The sequence below is a fragment of the Lepisosteus oculatus genome, chromosome 4, assembly GCF_040954835.1.
Source record: "Lepisosteus oculatus isolate fLepOcu1 chromosome 4, fLepOcu1.hap2, whole genome shotgun sequence".
Classification (NCBI taxonomy): Eukaryota; Metazoa; Chordata; class Actinopteri; order Semionotiformes; family Lepisosteidae; genus Lepisosteus; species Lepisosteus oculatus.
Genome location: NC_090699.1, coordinates 4,601,289 through 4,617,030, shown reverse-complemented (window position 1 = coordinate 4,617,030; position 15,742 = coordinate 4,601,289). Strand labels below are relative to the sequence as shown.

Here is a 15,742-nt window from a genome sequence, read left to right as displayed (position 1 = left end):
TTCACAGTGAATTATAAAGTTGCAAATCAATACATTGACAGAATGGCCCCCCTTGGTCACAAATCACACATGAAAATGTAGTGCTTTTTACTGATCAGTTCTCTCTGGTGCATAAGGGGGGAGTGAAGAGCAGGCTGGGCAGTTATGACAGAATTTGAGTTGCTAACAACTGGAAAGATGTCCCCCACTGCCTCAGCGCAGCAAGTCAGGTGAGAGCACTGACTGAAGCTTGTAAATATGCTAAAGGAAAAACTGTAACTATTTATACTGATTCTAGGTATGCATTTGGTGTATGCCATGACTTTGGGCAACTGTGGAGGAATTGGGATTTCCTCACAGCTGCAGGTACCCCTGTTAAGAACGCAGGGTTGGTCTCTGAACTGTTAGAAGCTTTGCAGCTGCTGACTGAAGTAGCTGTGGTAAAGTGCAAGGGACACAATAAAGAAATATCTTCCATGGCCAGGCGAGTGGCCCTAGGAGTGCAGGAGCCTGAGATCCCTCTGTGACCACTGCTGGTGAAAAAAGAACAGCTACAGGACATTCAAGCTGAGGCCCCCAAAACAGAGAAATGGACATGGTTAGAAAAGAATGTGGGGTTGCATGATGATGGGGTGGGGTGTTGCCAGCAGACTGGATGTCCTGCATGCCCTCACAGCCTAATGCCCTTTGTTGCACGACCAATACAATCCATAGGACACCCAGGTGTGAGTCAAATGCTGGTTTTCCCAGAACTGGGTGAGAACTGGGTGTGTAGTAGTTGCCACTGATGTGGTATGTCAATGTGATGCCAAAAGAACTCAAATACAGCTCAGGCACAAGTGCCACCTTTCAGACAGCCTGCCCCTGAGGGACCTTTCATGCACTGGCAGATTGACTATTACACCTTACCAGTGTGTAAAGGGAATACTGTACTCTTAGTGATAGTGGATCTGTTTTCCAGATGGGTTGAGGCATTTCCAGTTAACTGAGGCCTCTGTGACTGTTAAATATTTGATCTCTTCTTCTTCGCATTTTCCCACTTATGTGGGGTCTGCTTGTTTGCACAGATTTTTCCACTTTGTACGGTCTGTGGCGTCTCGGCAGGTGACTTTTGCGAGGCGCATGTCGTCTTTCAGCCGATCCAGCCAGCGCGTAAATGGTCGCCCATGGGGCCGGTGGCCTTCCATATTCAATTCGAGGGCTGTCTTTGCCATTGATGTGTCATTGCTGCGGAGAACGTGTCCATACCATCGCAGGCACGATTCCCTCATTTTCTCAGTGATTGGGGCGACTTTGAGTGTTTTTCAAACATCTTCATTCATGACATAATCTAGTCTTGTCAAGCCGAGGGTCCATCGCAGCATCTTCATTTCCATCTTATGGAGTGCCTGTTCATGTTTCTTTGTCGTTGGCCAGCATTCAGTTCCGTATAGGGCCACTGGTCTGACCACTGGGCGGTAGACTTTGGATTTTAGGCACAAAGGGATCTTCTCGTCGCACAGTACTCCAGTGACCTGCCGCCGTTTCATCCAAGCGGCGCTGACTTGAGTCTTGGCGTCTTGGTGGGTAGTGCAGTCAGAGTTGACACATGAGCCTAGGTACTTGAACTGGGTCACTTTGTTCTGTTGGACCCCACCAGCTGCGATTGTGCCATCGGTTTGATCACCGCATTCCAGGTACTCCGTCTTCTTGATGTTCAGTTTCATCCCGAATGGTTTGATGATGGAAATAATCCCTTGGTGGGGACTGCCCTGCTGCTTGGATTCAAAACAAGGGACACACTTCAATGGGAAGGTGTGTCAGGCTGTGGCCGCGTCGCTGGGAGTGAGATTGGACCACCATTGCCCCAATCACCCTCAACCTGGGGGGATGGTGGAACAAATGAACAGAACTTTGAAAGACCGACTGATGAAATATCTGGCTGGAGGAACACTGTGGGCTGATGCTCTGCCTGCTGTCCTGTGCAGCCTGTGGGCTGAATCGAGCAGAACTGTGGTACTGAGCCCATTTAAGATCATCACAGGCCAATCAATGAAACTCCCTGGAGGGCCAAATTTGGGTAGCGGATCATTGAGTTTACTAACTGATTCTCTATTGCAATATTGCAGATTTAAGCAGGTGCTGGACACTTGGGGACCTCCAGTAGAGAGAGAAAATGACCTGATACCTGGTGAGTGGGTGTGGGTGAAGATGATACCCTGCCAGACATTATGACCCCGCTGGGAGGGACCATACCAATTGCTACTGACCAATGACCTTAAAAGTAATACTCTTAAGTTTAACGATGGTTGTTAAAAGGTCTGAACAAGAGTCGCCAGTAAGCACTCTCTCTAGCAGCGACAAGTCTGACTACTGTCGTATTGAAAAAGAAAGGGAATTGGAGAGTTTATACGAACGTAACCATAAAATGCGCGTCAGTGAGGATTAAAAACTCGCTTAGACAGAAACCGCAACGCAGGCGTTCCTCACCACCAAGCAGTCCGGAGCGCCTGGTTACCCGGGGAAAAAGGTTCCGCCTGAGGAAGACCTCTCCTGGACGGGACCTGTAACTGGGACATTGTGGGGTAGAAAGCCGAGTCAATTAAGGCGTGAGCCGCCCAGACCACGATCTCCGCCATCTCTCCGTCAGCGGAGAAGCTAGAAAAATAAACCTCCATTCTCTGAGACAGCTAGTGAAGGATATAGAGAGATTTGACCCAGCAGTGTCAGAGAATAATGTCGAGAGTTATATTCAGGACCTCAGAGACACACTACAGTTCCTGCCAAATGCCACAGAACAGGAGAAAGTGTTTCTGGTCAGAAAAACAACCAGCAGACCCGTACATGAGTGGATGGCTAGGCAGATGAAAGAAGTCTGTAATGACTTTGAGGAGCTGTGTCAAGCACTTATCCAAGAATACAGTGCGTTTATTGACCTGACTGCTGTGATAGGTGCCGCCCTTCGAGTTAAACACGAAAAAGCCGAGTCACCTCGCGAATATTACGAGAGACTTAGACGAACTTATTTTGCAAGGCAAAATGATGAGGGTTGCGAAGAGAACGCAAATTTCAAGGGTTTATTCATTGCCAATCTCCACCGTCAGTCAGAAAGATGAACTTAATGCATACAGATGCGCAGGCCATGAAAATGACAGATATTAGGAGATTAGCGCAGAAAGCCTGGGAGTATGATGTCCAAAGTCACAAAAAGCAAAAGCAAAAAGGTGTTAAAGCGACTGTGTTCGCCGTCAGAGCCAGCCAGAGGTTAATTTCCCCCTGCTCAAAGGAGTGGAAGCTCCTGAGCTTGCTAAGCCCCGGCCCAAAGCAGTCATACAGGACCGTATCCAGCATCCTAGATGCCGTGAGAACACCGGGGGAGGGAAAGGGCTAGAGAAAGCTAGCAAAAAGGCTGAGCAAAAGGATTCAATAGCCGCCCACCTGGCCAGGCTTGAACAGGCTTTATCTGGACAGAGACAAACACTCCCAAGGCTGCTGGAAACGTGAATGAGATAGAACTTTCCACCTCAGGAGAGCGGACCACGCCCCCTCCCTCAGTCAATCTGATTGAGCAGAAGGGTTCCTGCCTGGATGAGGTCAGCCACTCCCAAGCGAGTGCTGACTCCACCCCTGAAGTCACAGAGCAGGCAGTAAAACACAGAGGAAAAGCAAGAAGCTTTTACCTCAAGGCTGCCATGGGAGATGTCTTACACAGTGAGACACTGATTGACACTGAGGTCGAAAGGTGTTTGATGTCACACGGGTAGAAAAAGAAAAGGGTATGCGACTCAGAGTGGAACCTTTGGTGGAAAGGTAAAGTGTGGAATCAGGTCAAGGCCCCCACGCCTTTTGTACAGAAGGAAAGGGGGGCCAAGAGGCAGACTGTGCTCACACAGTGCCCACCGAACACAGAAGCCCATGCAAAGATTCCTTCTGTTCCCTCTGGACAAGAAATACAAATATTCTCTTGTTTCCTGGATATACAGGGAAGTTGTGCCCCGGCCGAGGTCCCAACAGCCTCCTTGCCACAGGAGTGGTGCTCCGAGCAGCCGCCTGATCCTCCAGGTAAAGCACACACCTTTTACATCCCTAAAGAAGATTAGATCTCCCCACCTGGCGATGAAAAGGAGCTTTCTCTGTGCACCCTGGCACCCAAGAGGGGTCAGAACCACCACCCTGCAGTGGTGGACGGATCCAGATGGCAGGAGAGCAGGTTGGTGATGTAGCCCTCACCCTTAGCCCTGAGAGGTCCTCTATTAGTGAGGATCTGCTTGAGCAGCTGTCACAGGGCCACCGCCAGGTGACCCCAGTGCAACCATTGCAGGTCCATAGCTCAAAGTGCTTTACAAACAAAATTAAACTAAAATTAAATTACAATTTAATTAACAAATAAAATGACAAAACATGGTGTCTGATTTGAGAACATGAGCTGTGGTCAGATGGCCAGGGAGGAGAGGAAAACAGAAACTCCAGCCGGCAAGGATGCTGGAGAAAATAAACCTCTAGGGGTTCCAAGGCCAAAAGACCGCCCAGCCCCTCCTGGCCATTCTACAGTATTGAACTGTGTCGTAGTTATTCCTTAATATCTACATATAATGAAAAGTCCTAGAAGATTCGTGTCACGAGAGACGGGTGTGGTAAAGACCCCATGTCTGACCCCATGTTCCTGCCTGGATGATGTTAGCCACTCCCACTCAGGGGCTGACTCCACCCCTGAAGTCAGAGTGAAGGCAGGCTCTAGATGACTTCCAGGGAAGCTGCCATTGGAGACGTCTTACACAGGGAGGCACTGATTGACACTGGGGCTGAAATGTGTTTGATTTCATCGGGATTATTCGGCAAACTCAAACAGATAGCAAAAGGAAAGGGCTCATTGGCCAGGACCTGCTCCACTGGCTGGATTGCCAGCAAGGGAAATGGTGGCTCAGGTCAAGACCCCTAAGCCTGTTGTACAGAAGGAAAGGGGGGTCAATGGCTATACTGCTCTCACCCAGCACCCACAGAACACAGCAGCTGATGTGGAGGTTCCCTCTGATCCCTCCGGACAAGGAATAAATGTCTCTTCTGGCTCCCCAGATATACAGGGAAGTCCTGCCCCAGCCAGCGCACTCATAGCCTGCCTGCCGCAGGAGTGGTGCTCCGAGCAGCCGCCCGGCCCGCCAGGTGAAGCACAACCCCTCTTCATCCCTGAAGAGGAGCGGATCTCCTCGCTGATGAAAAGGAGTTTCCTCTGTGCACCCTGGTACCAAAGGGGGGCTCAGGACCACCACCCCGCAGTGGTGGGAGGGGTCCAGATGGCAGGAGCGCAGGTTGGGGATGTAGCCCTCACCATTAGCCCTGAGAGGTCCTCTATTAGTGAGGATCTGCTTGAGCAGCTGTCACAGGGCCACCGCCAGGTGCCCCTGATGCAACATTCACAGGTTAGACAGGAGGCCCAGCTGGACACTGGGACTACTGCGCTGTGGACACGCCTGATCCCAGATGCCGATTCCCTCTGCTGTGACCCAGGGAACCTGCAGTCAGGTAACATTATTTCTCTGAACTACCAGGTAGGGAGTGAGATTGACCTGATTGTTCCTGCCTTGACGGCAGGGTTTCCAACACACCCTGGAAGGACTGGAAGGGACAGGGAATGAAAGCCGAGCAGGTTTTCTTACAGCCACCAGCTCAGTCTGTCAGTCTGAGTCTGACCAACAGTGGTTCAGCAAGACTGGAGCTGGATGGACAAGCCACTTGCCTGTTAGTGCAGAACATGGAAAAGGGGGTGTCAGAATCCCCGCCCGCCCTGACATGGGCCTGGTGAGTGATAGTGAGTTCAAAGACTGTGAACTGGCTATCCCAGTGCTGGGGCTGCTCTCTGAACCCCTAGCGACAGAAGGGGGGGCCGAGCAGGTGTCCTACACCCACGCCCAGCAAACGATTGTAAACATGCCGATAGAGGGATTCCTCAATCAGGAGGGGTGCAGGGTGGACCTGAACAGTGAGAATGGGGTAACAATCCCAGATCATTCAGGGGCTCCAGATGACCACTCAGCCGAGGGTCAGGCATGCTCCACCGCTGCACCGCCCCCTGCAGGGTTCCTAGAGCACAGGCATGAACAAATCAAAAAAGCAGATGCCCTGGAAACGGAGGAGCAGCATCAGCAGCTGTGTCAGATCTCCCCAGATTTCCAGGATGTTGGTGCCCAAGATGCCACAGGGCCTACTGAGAAAGACACCATCTACTCGCTGTGCCAGCTTAGAAACGCAACAGTCACCCAGAAGGAGATGACTGGGATCAGCCACCCTAAAAGACTTTTGGGAGGACTGATTGCTGCCGCCACTGTTGTGCATTTGCTATTTTTGGTAGGCTTGTTTGCTACTGGCACTCTCACCCTGACCCCCCTAAGAAGGCAGGTGTCAGAGATGCCAGAGGGTAGTGACAGGTTGTATCAACAGCAGCAAAAGCTGGAAAGCCTAGGGAGAACCCTACAGGCAACTTCCTATGCAACAGGATTAAATCTTATCCCCCACCCAGTGGGCATGATTGTCGGGGTTATACAGTGGGTTTACGCTTGTGTGCAACAGGCCAGAATGTTGACACAAGACCGGTTAAGGGAGTTTAGTGCCACTGTAGCCAGTCTAGCCATAGGGCAAATCCCAACCCGCTTGATCCCACTCTTCTCAGTATAAGAGCAGGTGACATTAACCACCCCATCACTCATAGCTCACCCAGATGGTGATCCAAGATTGAATTCAGTTCCAAATCTTGAGATTGGTATGGCTACCAAAGCTATCCATTGGCTATGTCTAAATGATCCACCAGTGAAGGGTGTAAAGCTACTAACGAGCAGAGGGAGGTTAATGAACCCCATGGAGAGCAGGTGGGAATTAAATGGCTGGTCAGCACACCACATTTAACTGTCACTATGACTTATGACGGGTATGATACAGCTACCACAATGCAGCTGCCCAATCAAACAGTTTCCCTGCACGTTCCCGAGGAGGCCACAGTGCTCTTGAACTTAACACTGTACGGTCTTGGAACCAGACAACATAAAACCAAACTTGAGGTAGTGGATGCCTTCAGGTGCCACATTGTTGAATGGGATAGTAAAATCCAAAGAAACAGTAAGCCCTGAAGAGTTACAGGTAGTTGAGTTTGCCTTTAATGGTACAAACCTCCAAACCACCCTGGTAGGCGCCCAACACCTACCTGTGGTTCATCAGGGGGGCTGGGGAAAGGAACCGGTGTTATTCTAATACAGCTGCTGGGTAGCTGGATCATGACTGGGGGTGTACTCTGGATGCTGTACTCTCATATCAAGATGTACTCCGGGTAGCACAAATGGGTCAAAGGTAGCATGTCAAAAGAAAGGATGTGACTTCTTCCCAAATATCTGCCAACTACAGAGGTATCAGATATGTGAACTTCCTGATGTGTGATGCCTACTACCTTGGTTATACGTGCTCCAGGTGTTGCAATAAGCTAAGTGATGTATAACAACGTCTCAGGACCTCCTGACCTTCAAAAAGGGGGGATATGTAGCAGCAAGGCTTATTAAAAATACAGGAATTAAGTTTGCTGCTCCCTTGCCAGTCTCTCTCTTCCTCATCTCAGTGGTGCTGGGTACAGAGAGGCCATTCCATTTGGTTCACATTTAAGGTGTTTTTCAAACTGATAGAGTGTTCTGATAAGGAACAACTTCCAAAGCTGAGACACATTAGCCACCCTAATAAATGGTCATCTCTGGCACCTTACTGTCTGGGAGACTCATCCCAGGTTGTTTACAACCCTAATGTCAGAGAGCATGGTTACACATCCTCCATCTTGATCAGCCAATCAGGAACTGGTAGGGCAGGGTAATCCCACGTGGGTCTCAAATGCCCGAGGAACTTTCAACCAATGTTGAAAGTTCCTCCAGGTAAAACAGGCAGCACAGGGCTCCTCCGGGCTCCTCCTGGACATTCTCAGACTCATCTCGGACAATCACATGAAAGCCAGTGTGTCCGAGTGCCAGGACTTTACTTTGTTCTAAGAGTCGAGAACGGAGGTTGCCAGCGTGTAACCAAAGGATCCACACGAGGTTAGCATCAGCAGCAAGCCTCGTGAACCCACCACAAATGCTCACCTGATCAACAAGTGAACTACGGCCGGAACTGTGGACAGCTGAATCTCAGGATTCAGGGCTAGCACTACTTCAGGAATGAACCGGTCTTCTTCCCGTCTAAAGAGTGTAACTTGCTTGGACCCGCAGTCACTTCTCATGTGCACAAACACTGCTAGTTCAGCCAGGACAGACTAGACAGTTTTCAGAGAATCACTGCCTGCGCCACAGCAGGAATCTCTCCCTACTTCTCCCCCACCTCACACTGAACCAGGACTGCCTGGCACCGGGCCAGAGGATGCCGATTGGACTCATCAACAGCCTGCCGCTGTTCCCTTGTGTCTGTGGGAGATCCTAATCCACACAGATTGGATGAGTATTCAACATTCTGCATTACAGCTCGAGAATTCAGTTGTTACCTCAACCCCAGTTGATATATTTAATTCCTTTGAGTGATGTACTTGCCTTTGAGTATCTAGTGCAGAAATTGTAATCAAAGTTCATGAACGAAACAGTATAAATGAATGGTATACTAAATGTATGTCCCTCTTGGTATTTGTAACTCTTTATTATTGAATATATACTTTTTGTATTCTGCTAACGCTCACTATAAGATCTGTTATGTTTATATGCACATTTTAGATGTTAATAAATGTATTGTCATGTATTAGTATCCGTGTGTGTGCGTTGCTGAGTTATCCCGCAAGGTCAGTTTTCTAATAGCCAACAAAGAATCATTTTGGGACTTACTGCTACAATTAATAATTGTCCCAGAAAATGCACAAAACCCCTACAGCAGAAATAACCGGATGAGATCCTACGGTCAGGTCAGGAGGAACTACTGTACACAAAGGGTGGTGGGAGTGTGGAAGAAAATTTGAGAAAGAAAATCTACCAGGGCAGATGGGCAGAATGGTCTCATCTTGTTTGTGACCGGTCTTGTTTTCTTATGAAATTGCACTGAGCTCCCGAGCAGGAGTGCTTTGCACACTTCTCTCAGAAAGCTGGAGACAGAAGCAAACAAGATCTCTTCACACCTTTCAGAATAAAGCTGCACAGGAATCAGATAAGAGTTTGACACGTCAGGACATGTCTGCGATCAGCTGTGCTCGTCTCAAACCGTTCCAGGAGATAAGAACAGGAGCTGATGGTGTCCGAGGGGCAGTGTGTGTTGTGACAGACAGTCTCTCTCCATGATAGAATCACCCCCACGTCCCAGCCCAGCAGGTGATGTTACAGTGCTAAGAGAAAACCCACATCTTTACTGCCTTCTCATTGGTATCCCAGCACAGTGATTATCAAGTGAGAAATGATCTGGAGTTTCTGCAGGCAGGGCTCAGGCTTGTGTTGTAAATATGGCTGGGCGTCTGTGGTTCCTCTGTTTGGAGAAAGAGGCTGATGGGTGTCATATAATGGGCATTATCTGTAAACCACATGTGCCTTTAAGAGAGCTGTGTTACGACAATAAGTGCTGTATCCTGGGAAATGCTCTAATAATGGTTTACGGCACTAGAGAAAGCAGCGGGTTGAATGTTCTGTTCAATTGCAAGAAAGAAGCTCCCACAGTAAAGCTGAGTTCTGTTGGCTATAAACCTGGGTCGACATTTCTTCATACTTCTTCGCCACGTTTTACAAGCCCACGTTTCTGTTCTTGAAGAAAAAAACCCGCCGCTGCCACCAAACAGATGTAAAACCCTGGGCTTGGTTTAGGGTTTTGGTCTTTCATCTGAAGGAAAAGAGAGCTTTCACTGGCTGATTATCACACTTGATTGGGAGCTGAAATTAAGAAAAGACGAGAAAAAAAGAGTTCACGAGGAATGACAGCAGCCGAAAGCTTGGGAGAAATTAGAATTGTTTATTGTGATGTGGAGATTTGGCGTAACCCGCTTGGCTGAGGGCCAACCTCCCGGCCGTTGGACGGGGAGGATAGGACCCCCCAAAAGAACCAAGCAGGACCCCCAGTCACCAGTGCAGAAAAACAAAAACAAAAGATTATTGGACCAATTCAGCTGAGGAGAGAAAGTGCCTGCTTGAGGATACCGGGGTTAGTTTTAATGTATGCACGATAAGCCTCGGAGGATCGATGGCCGAGTTGCTTGATGAGATACTGGGGTATGCCTTGGCGAGCGCATCTGGAGGATGCGGCCCCTGATCTAAAGGAGTGCCCAGAGAATTGTTTAGGAGGGTATCATGATACGGCCCTTCTCGTTTGCGAACAGAGGGACAGTAGGCGAAGCTCCGGCAGAGGTGCGAAGATGTGCGTAATGGGATAGAGGCTCGTAAGGGCTTATGTAGGAACAGAGTTTGAAATAATAGATGAGAGTGGCGGATCCGAGTTGGTTGGTTTTGCTTTTCTTGAGATAGAAGGTCAGTGTCTTGGAAGATAAGATGGAGATGTTGGATAAGCAGCGTTGAGAAGAAGGATCGAAGGATGTGGAATTAGCGGTAATTTCGGAGCACCTTAGGGAGATAAAGAAGGCTAACAAGAATAAAGATTCGAGAGGGCGGTCGACCCAGGGTGAGTGGTAACCTGACCTGACAACGTAGATGCGGGATTCAAGGATGTCTGAGGTAAGTGGTACGCGTAGGTTCGGAAGTGGTTTTTCAAGCCACCGAAAGCCTTTAAGGAGAGTAATTTGAGGGTAGATAAGGGATGGACAGATCGTGCCGAAAAGGAGTGGATGCCGCACAGGTATACTTTGGTGGTGGATGCTCGTACCTTGAGTAAGTTTCTACGATAGCAAACGAAGGATGATACGGTGAGAATATCGGAAGAACGGAATTTTATGTTTGCGGAGAGGTCGAAGGATTGGAAGCCCTTCCAGGCAGTGCAGTAAGAATTGAGAGGTCGAGGGGCGATCCCTAAGAGGATAGTTTGCTGGGCCAGCTGGAGATAGCGATGGAAAGGATGATGGAACGTGAGTTCCGAATAGGGAGGTACCGTGCAGGGGTTCGGTCTTGCATCTGGTGCCGAGTTCCTGAATTGAAAGCGAGAGAGAGAGAGTCAGCTATCTCATTAAGGTGGCCTGGAATGTGAGCAGCTGCACGGATGAATTGATGCGAGAGAAATCCATTTAAGGCGGCAGAGGAATTTCATGATGGATTGGGATGAAGACCTTCCTTTGTTGATTATATGAACTACTGCATGGATGGCCAAATGGATGAGGACGGTTTTTGTTTCCAATTGTGGCCCCAAAGAGAAGCAGCAACGACAATTGGAAATATTTCTAACAAGGCTGATGACTGGTTGGCGAGAGGGATGACTGGTTGGAGAGAAATCATTGGCCTTTGTAATAGCCTCCGAAACCGACTGAGGGGGCTGCGTCTGTGAAAAGCTGGATATCCTCAGTGTCAGAGAGGAGGTCATCGTAGAAGAGAGATATGCCATTCCAGTTGGCCAAGAGAAGCTCCAAAGCCTGAGCTCGGATTTACAGTTGGCTGAAGGGCTTACGTGGTGGTAAAGAGAGGGCACGGAAGAGGCAAGGTCGAGAATGTAGACCGTCCTTGAGGAATGATATGCATGGCGTAATTGAGGTGGCCGGGCGGAGAGAGAAGTTCCCTCTTTGTGCGAAATTTGGCGGAAGAATAGATAGAGATATACATCTGGATCCTGTCGATTTTGTCGCGAGACAGGGAAGTGGAGAAATTGATGGAATTGAGGGTGATCCCGAGGAATTGGATTATATGAGAGGGGCCAGTTGTTTTGTCCATGGCAAGGGGTACCCCTAGTTTCCTAAAACGGAAATAAGTGTGGAGGAGGCTCTTGCAGTTGGGGTGTGTAGTGATTCATAGCCGTTCAGGGACGCCAAATATGTAATGTAGTGGCTCTCTGAAGGCACCAGTTCTGTACGGTTTGGGCATTTACTGAGACAATTATTAATTGTAGCAGTAAATCACAAAATGATTCTTTTGATGGCTTTAGAATCCAACCATGCGACATAACTCAAACAACGCACACACGCAGGTACTAATACACGAGGATACATTTATTAATACATAGAATATGCCTATAAACCTAACAGATCTTATCGAGAGGGTTATCAGAATACAAAAGGTATATATTCAGTCAGTTACGAAGTGTTACATATATCAAGAGGACATACGTTCAGTATATCATTCATTAAGACCGTTTCGTAAAGTGAACTTGGTTACAACTTCTACATTAGATACTCAAAACAAGTACATAACTCTTAGGAATTAAATTGATATCAACTGGTTGGGATAACAATTGAATTCTCGAGCTGTAATGCATTGAAGTTGAATACTCATCCAATTTCTGGGGATTCAGATCTCCTGCGGGCACAAAGAAACAGTTGCAGGCTGTAGCTGTCCAATCCGCGCTCTCTGGCTCGGTGCCAGGCTGTGCTGTGCGGCTTGCGACGGTGCGCTGCTGATGTTCACTGTTGGCTTTAACTAGCAAAGTTTGTGCACAGGAGAAATGATGACTGTGGGTCCCAGCAAGTCAGAAAGAGGACCGGTTCGTTCCTGATGAAGAGCTAGTTCTGAATAGTGATTCAGCTGTCCACAGTTCCGACCTGTTCACGAGGCCTGCTGCTGGTGCTAACCTTGGGTGGATCCTCTGGTTATTCTCTGGCAACCTCCGCTCTAGACTCTTAGAACAAAGGAAAGTTCTGGCACTCGGACACACTGGCCGTTCCGTGGTTGTCCGGGCTGAGTCTCAGGATGGTCAGGAGGCGCGCTGCGAGAATGTCCTGCCCTTGGGAGCCTTCTGCTCCTGGGCCGTCCTGCCCTGGAATTCTCCTTTGAATTCCCTTTAGAACAGTCCACAGAATCCTCTCCAGAATCTTACTGAATCTTACTGAATCTCCCCTTCTGAATCTTGTTGAATCTCTGTGTTGCCTGTTTTTACCTGGAGGAACTTCAGCTCATTGATTGGCTGAAAGTTCCATGGGCATCAGAGTCCCACGTGGGTTACTCGGCCCTACCAGTCCCTGATTGGTTGATCAAGGTGAGATATGAGTCACTTACTCCTGACACTTAGTAATGCAGTCCAGATGTCCAACTGGCACTCCCTAGACAGATAGGCGCCAATGGATGACCATTGATCATGATAGCCAGACTTAGCTAAGTGCATCCCCCTTTGGGAGCTGTCCTAGGACCTTAAATCACCCTGGGAATAGTTTCTCTGTGGCTGCACCACAGAGATGAACAGAGAAATGGGGCCTAATTTGGGAAAGCTCAGAAACACTTAATTCTGCCTTATTAATAAGCCTCGCCGCTACAGGTGTGAGGAAAGTCTATGGTTAGGAAATCGTCGAGAAGGTGGATGAGAAAAGGAAACTTATAGTTATTCGACGGGATCCAGCCGAGAGCTTCGGCTAAGGTACCGAAAATGTTTTGGGCTACTTCTACGTCCGAAGGTAAGGCGGACTGCGAAGAACTTGTTCCGCCAATGAACTCCGAAGAGGTGCCAGAGGTCTGGGTCAGGAGGCATAACTTTAACGGCACTGGAGATGTTGACCTTAGCGAGCCAGGCGCCCAGACGGACCGCTATACCAATGGGATTGATGTGGTATGCAGGGAATGGGGAAGAGTCAAGTGGGCCGATCATGAAACCATTCTCGACTTTGGATGCTAGCAAGGAATCAACGGACTGGGGATCGGCGGTGGCAGATTGCAAATTTTTGCAAAAGATGAAGGAAGGAAGTGTGCACGGGCCTGGTGAGAATCCGAAGGAAAGGCCGTCGAGTAAGATGTGGGTGGAAGAGGGGTCGGGGTGACGGAGCAGGCCGAAAGCAAGAGTGGGGATGTCGATTGGGGTAGACGGAAAAGCCAGTAGTCTTTTGGGAATGCTGAAGGTGGAGCGAGCATGGAAGGGCCGGCGGGGGCAGGCAGAGCAAGCGAGCATGAGTTTCGCCGCAGAAGCTGCAAATGTGAAGGAAGCGACGAAGGGGAGAGGTACGTGTAGAGGAATTGAAGATGTTGGAAATTTGTTGGCCTCTGATCATCACGATGGGGCGACCGCGAACGTTTTTGGAAATCGAGCCGCAGTCGACTGTTCTAGAATCGGAGTTGTAAGTGGAGGAAGAGAGAAGGTGAGCTAGATTGACGTCCCCACCTCAGAATTTGCTGCCGGAGTGAAAAGGGGATGGGAGGAGGACTAAACTTTAGTGTTAGGAGGAGCTGGGAGAGGAACGGCTGTTCGGAGAGGAAAGTCCTTAGTAAAGGGGAGATTGGGATCCAGGGCCGAAGGCATGGGATGACGGATGCCGTGTTGGACACCGGGGAAGGGAGAAGATGAGGAGGGAAGAAGAGCGGAAAGCAGATTGTGGTAGGAGGGGTTTGACGGATCTGGGGCCTGGAGCTCGGGCTTGGGATATGGAAGCCGAAGACTGTTGAGGAATTGAAGCAGGGGCGAAGGCTGCGTTAGGGACTGAGGAGGCTGCCGAGTCGTCTTGGATGCCAGGGGGTGGGGGAGGGTAAGGGCCGCCTGCTGGCTGAGCTGGGGGTTGTTTACTAGCTGGCCTTCGGACCGTGGAGACAGCAGCATGAGCCGAAAGAAAAGAAACCGGGGCCGAAGGCACCAAGCTGGCGGAGCTTGAGCCGTGTTGGACGCCGGAGGTATAGACAGGAGAGTGCAGAAATTAGATTAAGCGGAGAAGGGGGGGAGGGGCGTGAGCCTGGGGCCTTAGACTCGGCAGCGAGGAGATTAGGGCAGGAGGCTGGGTGGAAGAGGCTAGGTGCAGTTGTTCAGCAGAGGAATGGATTGCTTGGGGGAAGAGACAGACACAGATGTATCAGGACAAGACAAGACAGAAGATACGACAGCGGCCTCGGGGTCCTCACGTTGGGATGAGTGGCGGCGGCGCGGGTGATGTCATCAGAGAGCGCCGGGGGAAGCTGGGGAGTTGATGTTTCCTTGTGTAGACTGCGGTTAAGTACGGGGAAAACAGAGCTTTTTTTTTTGGAAGCGTTTCTTTTAAAATGGACGCCATGTTTTTGAAGTATCCTCTGGAGGCTTGCTACGGTCCAGTTGGAAATCGCGAGAGAAGATCCAGGAGAAGGGGGAGCCGATGTGCATGAAGCGCGGCGGCAGGGACATCCTCAAGAGAAGCGGGGGTTATTTGGAGATTTTTGCCGTGGAGGAATGAGAAGGCTGGGTTTGTAATGAGAGAGGGACTACGACGGCAGAATGCAGTCTTCGGCGAGGAGTTGGATCTTGTGAGGACTGGCTGGGAGATGAGCGGCGCTGATGTGGCACGGCGGCTGAAGGAGGCGATGAGACGGAGAAAGGTAGGAGAGTCTCCTGCGCTGCAGAAAAGGTCTTCATCGGAGCGGCGGATTTGTAGATCCATGAGAAGGGAGCACGGATTCGAGCTAGGCAAAAACAAACCATGCAGAAAACGAACGAGGAAGAGGAGAGGGTGACGTTTGATATTTATGGAGACCGGTTGCTTACATCAGTATTAGTGAGAATTGCAGCAGCTTTGTCGAATGAGCGCGGCTGCCTTCATTCCTCCCGAACTTTCATTAAAAACTCCATTAACAGGCACAACGGGTCCACACCGCACTCCCCCCAGGGTCAGAAATCAAATAAAACTGCTCTCACACTAAACAAACCACCACAGTCAAAATAACCCAATAAGCAATAAAATGCACAATACTGAACATGCTGATGTAACCCTGTCTAAGAGGAGCCGGGTATTAGACTGGCTGTAGCTGCTCACAGACACAGCGCT

The 15,742-nt window shown here is 49.5% G+C and overlaps 1 protein-coding gene across 1 annotated transcript in view; it reads left to right on the top strand.

Annotated features, from left to right (window-relative positions):
* Positions 1-15,742, top strand: part of LOC138238196 (fructose-bisphosphate aldolase A-like) — a 216,302-nt gene that overhangs the window by 62,731 nt on the left and 137,829 nt on the right. The window lies entirely within an intron of this gene.